We start from the raw sequence: 6,188 nt of genomic DNA, 5'->3' as shown, positions 1-6,188 counted from the left end.
CAACTGAATCTCTGTTTCTGTTTAACAAGTGATGTCATGCTACGTAAAGTATAATTTGCCTTAAAATAAGGATAAATACAGGACTTCCAGAATTATGTTTCACCCATGAATAACCCAGTTTAAAGTTCATGGAAATATTGGAACGCATGGAGACAGATCAATCCTACAACAAAACATTTGCAGGGAGTGTAAAAATTGGTAAATAAAATTCCAAAATAACTCAATTTTTTCCTGTATGAAGCATTAAGTGCACCCTAAATAGTTGCCCAAATTTCTAAGTTATGTGTAAGCACAGTACTCTGCCAAGCAAAGCTTTAGAAAGGAGCCTGGGAAGGTTTGTCACTTCCTGCCACCCTGTGGCAGAATTGTGTAGTTAATGTAGACAGGTTACAAAACAAGCAACTTGGCTCCTTTAACAAGTATTAAGTAACTTGAAAACATTATTTGAAATCATGGGAGTCTACTTTCCCCCTTATAAAATTACTATTTTTCTTAAGTCATAATGTTGAGACAAGCCATGGGAGCTTTAAAAGTTAAACTAAATATTAGTATTCTATGAGCATTGCTAAGGTTGCTTTCCCATTTATGAGGGGGAAATCTATTTTTCTAAAGTTTTTCTGTTTTTTTTTTCTCTTAATTTAAGTTGGTTAACAGGTAGTGAGTGGGTGGTCAGGTGTGATGGTGCATACCTGAAATCCCAGTATTTGGGGGTCTGAGAAAGGATAGTTTCAAGGCCAGCCTCAGCAATTCAGTGAGATCCTGTTTCAAAATAAAAAATAAAATAGAGCTGGCAGTGTAGCTCAGAAGTGTAACACTGAATTCAGTTCCAGTAATGTAAATGCACGCGTGCGCGCGCACACACACACAAATAGGGAATGTGGCCAACGAGAGAGGTCTCTGTCATTTTCCCATTAATTTATTCCATCTTTCCAATTCTTTAGGGCGAGGTTACTTTGGGGTCAGGACACGTTATTGTGAGGATGTTGTACAGATGGCTGAGGAGGCTTTCAGAAAAGATAGGTCTCACTAGTAGCTGGAGAATCTAGTTATCTAGTTACTTTCTCTAATGGTTAATTTTATGTCACCTTGGTTGGGCCATGGTGCTTTGGTTAAGTATTACTCAGGATGTTTCTGTGAAGGTGTTCTTTGAATGAGATTCACATTTTAATCGGTGTCCTAAGGCAGATTATCCTTTATAATGTGGCTAGGCCTTATCTCATCAGTTGAAGAACTTAATAGTCTAAGGAATGACACTCTTTCCTCTCCATGCAAGAAGGAATTACACCAGCAGGCTGCCTTTGGATTCCAAATCCAACTCTTCCCTGGGTTTTAAGTCAGTCAGCCTATCTTGCAAATTTTGGATTTAATAAACCACCACAATCTCATTAGCCAATTCCTCCAAATATTTTCTCCTTTTGTTACTACTGTGTGTGTGTGTGTGTGTGTGTGTGTGTATGTGTGTGTACATGCATGTGTACAAAACGTTGTTGCTTTTGTTCGTTAGAAAAACCTTATATTCATAAATGTGTCAGATGAATGGCTGGAACTTTTTCTTTTTTGTACTAGAGATTGAACCTAGAGGCATTCTACCTCTGAGTTATACACCAAGACCTATTTTCTTTTTTAAAACAGGGTCTCAAGCCAGGCATGGTGGCGCCCGCTTGTAATCCCAGCATTTGGGAGACAGAGGCAGGAGGATCGCAGTTCGCAGACAGCCTCAGCTACTTAGTGACACCCTCTGCAACTTAGAGAGACCCTGTTTCAAAATAAAGAATTAAAAATAGACAAGGGGTGTAGCTCGGAGGTAAAACGCCCCTGGGTTCCATCCCCAGACCAGAAAAACAAAACAAAACAAAATAAAACAGGGTCTCACTAAGTTGCAGAGGCCTTGTTAAATTGCTGAGGCTAGCCTAAAACCTATCATCCTCCTGTCTCAGCCCCCAAGTACTAGAATTACAGGTGTGTGTGCCGCCATGCCTGACTTTGACTGGGACTTATGAAAAAGATTTCACCAGTAGCTGGATAATATGGTTACCTACAGAGTGCAAACTGAGTTTCTCAAAAGATCTGGTCTTTTCTCAGTATCATCTCTAACACTCTGAAGTGTGAGTTGGAGTTAGGGGTGACTTAACTCAGTATATCTTTCTCCATTTCCCTGAGATTCTCTTGGTTCTGCCCAACTCCCTGTGTTGGCTCCATTATTAAGAATGAGTGGCTTCCAGAAGGCTCCTATAATTTTAGGCCTTACAGAAAAACTCTGGAAAAACAACAACAAAAAACCCTGCTCAGTTCTAGTATTTCAAGAAATTTATCCTGATTTGTGTGTTGCTGAGATGAGGACTTTGAAATATATTATGTTTATTAAGACAGTCCTTGGAAATTCCTTTAGGATATACTGAATCAAGGGTGCTACATGAATTAAGAGATACACAAATAAATCATGCTTCTGTTCTGACCCAGAAAGTGAGCCAAGTGGGGAATGGATGCTGGGTAGGTGACTAATGCCTGCTTATTATCTGCCTATTATCAGTGATTGCTCTATCAAAATACAAGTAATACTACTCAAATGAAACACTACCGTGGAAATATAAATAGTGGAGATTATGGTAAAGAGAAATAACATGAGCCACTAATCAAAGAGGAAGCTGCCACTTTTCCCTAAGTAACATCTTCCCTAAGTAACATCACCATGCAAGAACTTAACTGTGATGCTGGTAGATTTTCAGCATCAGTAAGAGAAGTTGCTAATCTGGATTTGCATGTACAATATCCGTTATTTTAAATGTTGACAATCATGTCAGTGTTTGTTCTTGCTTTTAATCATACAGGGCAACTAATACTGTTCCAAGTAAACAAAGTATATCTGTTGGCCAAATATAGTCTGTGAACTTGTAATCTACAAACGTGGAACTAGAAGAACCACTACGAGCGATTCAGTGGTTCTGAGGGTGTAAGGCTTGCCAAGAGTAAGGCAACCAAAGGAGGGCAATCAGAGAATGTCGTTTTATATGGTGTTTTATTTTCTTTCTTTCTTTCTTTCTTTCTTTCTTTCTTTCTTTCTTTTTTTTTTTTTTTTTTGGTGGTACTGGGGTTCCTAGAAGCCCTTCTACCCCCGGGCTACACTCTCAGACCTATTTTATACTTTTTTTTAAAATTTGGAAACAGGGTCTCTTAAGCCAGCGCGGCTGGCTTTAAACCTTCGAGATCCTTCCGTCTCCGCCTCCCAAGCGTGGGGATTACAAGTGTGCGCCACCACGCCCGGCCTTATATGGTGGTTTCTAATAGGTGGGTTCCTCTAGTACAGTTCTCAGGCTTCTGCTTCACCCAATGAAATGTGAAGTCTATTTAAAGTAATTATCCCCCCGCCCCAGGATAGGCAAGGTATTGTAGTACCAGACACCATGAAAATTTGTTTCCTTCTTGTGCACTCTTGCTTCACGCATAGTAAGACCTAGCAGGTACAGGGATGTACCAAAGTTTTCGTCCTACCAGAAATCCAGCGTGGATGCACTAGTGGTACATTTGGCCAGTACACAATACTTGTGTGGATTATCCCCAAATATTGCCTACTTTTTTTTTTTTTTTTTTTTTTTTTTTGGTGGTGGTACTGGGGGTGGAACCCAGAGGCTTCTACCTCCGGGTTATACTCCCAGACCTTTTTTATATTTTATTTGGAAACAGGGTCTCACTAGGTTGCTGAGAGCCTCATTAAGTAGCTGAGTCTGGCTTTGAACCTGTGCAATCCTCCTGTCTCAACCTCCCAAGCGCAAGGATTACAGGCGTGCGCCTGTAATAATGGAGAACTCACCAAAGGATGTAAATCACAGGCAGGGTTTATTGCAGCGCCGCAGAAATTGGCATGTCAGGGTCTAATCTCCTTAACCAGCACACAGGCCAGTCCTCAGAGAAGAGACCCCGACCACATTTCAAGGTCTACATTTATAGTCGCAGAAGGGGTGTTCACGTGAGGTTCATATCTATTCAAGAAGTCTTGGGACAGGATGTAGCCCCGTTTCAAGAAAGCTTGGGACAGGATGTTAGGATGTTACCTCCCTTGTACCAGGTGTGAGCCCCGATAAGGGAGCGACACAGGCAACATTTTCTAATGGCAAAGCAGGTATGGAATAAGCAAGCAGTTCTACAGAAGCAGTTTATCATGCCAATAAGTTTCCTGGAAGATGTCTATGCCGGGGAAGGACCTTCAGCGAGAGGGCCGGGACTGCTTCCAGACCTTGAAGGTCATTTGGCAAGACTCATAGCTCACTGATTAAAGTATGCTTGCCTCCCAGCTTGGCATTCCAAGCTGCTTCTCAGGAGTCAGAGTTGCTTCGTTAACCCTTTAAGCAGAAGCCTGCATCTCAGTACTTTTACAATGTATGATTACAATTCACCAATTAAAAGGGGGGGGGCTGTTTCTCACAGACAGCACTCTTACACCATAGGAACAAGAGCAGTAGTTGTCAGTCCCGTTTGCATATTAGAAGCCAAAGCATGGAGATGGGTTGGGGTAAGAGTGGAGAAAAAACTGTCTAGGTCCATCTAGGCCCCGCTCTGGGGAGACCTCAACTGCACAGGTAATTCTAATGTATACCACAGAATACCAGACTTACTGGTATTACCAGTACGGGATAATAATGAATCTTACCAGATAGGGCTTATCGTTCCCTTTTCAGAAACAAAAAATACTCATTACCCCTCTGGGCGCTTCCACCGTCCCCTTATTTTTATTCACTCCCCTCCAAATTAAATACGAGTATACTTCAGCCCTCTAGGATTCTTTCATGGACCCCCCACCCCCACCCCTGAGGACGGCATTGCCAACTTTGGGAATCTATGGAGAGTGCTGACTCTAATTCCCTTCAAGAAAAATTTACGAGAACTGAAGCCCATCAAACCCTTAAGCGTTTCTCCAGAAGTCTTCTTTTTGGAGACGAAGTGTCTTAAGGTTTTTCTGTCTTGGGGGCCAGATCTTGAAGCCCTGAGATTGGCAGGACCCTCAGCCAATCGGTAGGCTGAACGAGTATCGGCAGTAGAACCGACAGGACGCTTTATCTCAGAAGAAACACCAGATCGCAGCAGTGCAGGCCAACGAGAACCGGACAGTGAAGGGCTCTCCTCCGGGATTTCGCTAGCCGGGGCACCCCTGGAGGCCTCCGCCAAAAGAGATCCAGCTCCGGCAGATCCTGGCCTCAGAGGGCGGCGCTTACCCAGACCACCCCGCGCCCTAGTTGCGTCACTTCCGCCCGGTTGAAGCGCTCAGGGTGGGAACTTCCGTCTTTCTTCCCCTTTTTTCCTTTCGCTGGCCCCACCTCCCGGAAGTTTGTTCGGACTTCGCAGCGGGTCAGAGGTGAGGAATGGGAGGCCTGCGCGGGCCCAGGTGAATAACTGCCCCGTCGTGCTCCCCTGCGGCGCGGCTTGGAAGGATCCAGGTTAGAGCCGGGCTCCGGGCGCTACCCGGCTGTGGGTTTCCTGGGGAATCTCCACCCTCTTCGGCGCTGGGGCCCCCGCCTCCCGGGCCTGCAGTGAGCCCCGCCGGAGGCTGGAGTTCTTGCTCTGCTCCTGTCTTTTCTCTTTCCAGCCAGGTCCCACTCAGATTGCTGCCACCGGACCCCTTTCCTGGAGCTTGAATTGGCAGCAAAGTAGTCTGTAGTCTCGGCGATGTCAGGGTTGCTTCCTGTAGTAGCAAAAGTGCTTTAGCATCTATTCCGCCCCCTTTGAGCTCCGGAACCTTGGGAGTCAGGTAGGGCAGATGAAAATTGTATTTGTCTTGGTTGTGCAGACAGGAAAACGGCAGCTCTTAGCGAACTCGAGCTTTTAAGAAAACACGGCTCCTTAAAAGAAGGCACTGGGATTCTTATGGTGTCTGAGTTTCCTAGGGCTGCACAAGATAGTGGGGAAGGAGTTCGGAAATAGGGGAGAAACAGCAAGTATTAAAGGAAAAGCTGGCACTCTGCTAAGTTTTTTTTCTTCTGTAATTATATCATCTAATCTTTATAATAATTATAGGAAGTATATTACTATTATTCCTGGTTTAGGAAACTGAGGCCCAGAAATGATGACCAATGTGTCCATTATTAATGACTTAGACATTTTCCAGGTCTCTTTCAGCTCTCCAATTCTCCAGACACTAGGAGAATTACCTTTTGTCATAGTCAAAGTGTAATTTTCTGATTTTGACATTTCAGGAA

The sequence above is a fragment of the Muscardinus avellanarius genome (assembly GCF_963383645.1).
Source record: "Muscardinus avellanarius genome assembly, chromosome: 13".
NCBI lineage: Eukaryota > Metazoa > Chordata > Mammalia > Rodentia > Gliridae > Muscardinus > Muscardinus avellanarius.
The sequence above is the reverse complement of the archived record's forward strand: the minus strand, read 5'-3'. Positions refer to the sequence as shown.